This window comes from Dermacentor andersoni, chromosome 9 (assembly GCF_023375885.2).
Source record: "Dermacentor andersoni chromosome 9, qqDerAnde1_hic_scaffold, whole genome shotgun sequence".
NCBI lineage: Eukaryota > Metazoa > Arthropoda > Arachnida > Ixodida > Ixodidae > Dermacentor > Dermacentor andersoni.
Genome location: NC_092822.1, coordinates 120,554,292 through 120,555,605, shown reverse-complemented (window position 1 = coordinate 120,555,605; position 1,314 = coordinate 120,554,292). Strand labels below are relative to the sequence as shown.

Below are 1,314 nucleotides of genomic sequence, written 5' to 3'. Positions count from 1 at the left end.
CTGTTGCAGTTCAGGACAATATCCAGCCGCGAGTTGTGTTCGCTGAAGGTGCGGCCAAAGATGAAGACGTCGTCGAGGTAGCACATGCTTTTATTTTTATGTATGTTGTACCTGAATGTACACTTGCTTTTCTTGTAATTCCCCCCTCCTATGTAATACCCTCCTTCGAGGGCCTTTAGAAGTATTGTAAATAAATAAATAAATAAATATATATATATATATATATATATATATATATATATATATATATATATATATATATATATATATATATATATTAAGCGCTTTTTATATCTATGCATATATATAGTACGCACAATTTATCTGATTCTATTTGGACCCAAAATATTAGGCTTATTTTTGGAAGTTGCTGGAGTGCTTGAAGCCTGCTTCACTTCCGGCGTGGCTCGGCCCGGTATTGCACTATCTCCGGGATCCGTCCACCCATTCCTGTGCGCACGCCTTGATATGGACGTAAGCCGGCCAGGGTCTGCGGCTCCTAGATCTGCGCCCACATTCCTGTCGAACATACAGACGTAAGCCGGCCAGGGCACTCCCCCGGAGAACGTATGCGGGTATGTATACAGTGTGGGCTTCTCACCCGTGCTCTTCGGACAAAGGAACGACAACACCGTAGGGCAAACAATTGCAAGGGCATATATTGCAACTTTCAGAGATCAATGCCTGCTAGCCGAGTTGCTATCCACAAAACATGTCGATATGGGCGCGCGACAATCGCCGAAGTCCGACTTACCGCGACCGGATAGCAAGCGAATATGTTGGCCCCATGCTGGACACCAACGCCTGGTCGTTCGCACAAACGGTCAAGCGAACGGTGGCGCGTTCGAACGATCGTGTTCGTCCATTCCGGAGTAGGCCTCATGAGATGGTCTCGCAGAAGCACGGATAGGCGCACGCGCAGAACGTCAGCGCCGCTTTCCGACCGCGAGTCAAAGCGGAAGAGACTTCTCCTTTCTGCCCCCAAGTAACCCCGCTGTTAGGAGGCGTTAGCAAAGCTACACTCGTGCCACCTCTTGCAATGGGCTTCAACTAGACCGACTGCCGCTGGCACCAAGCCACATGGCGAAGCCGCATTACAGGAGACGGGATGTATGCGGCAAAAGAACATATCAGTGGACGCGCGAGAGTCGCGCATCCCCACAACAGGGGCTAGAGTTAACCAGATCGACTATCTGTCAAACACTTGTCGACTACGAGCACGCAAAGCGGAAATATACGTAAGCCGGACACGCCGAGGAAGCGAAAGACCTTGGTGAGGCTCACCTGACACAAGAACCGGGGAAGAGTGGTTTT

General features: G+C 49.2%; 1 pseudogene; it reads left to right on the top strand.

Annotated features, from left to right (window-relative positions):
- Window positions 1–320: 320 nt before the first annotated feature.
- Window positions 321–449, top strand: LOC126529814 (U2 spliceosomal RNA; annotated as a pseudogene).
- Window positions 450–1,314: the final 865 nt, after the last annotated feature.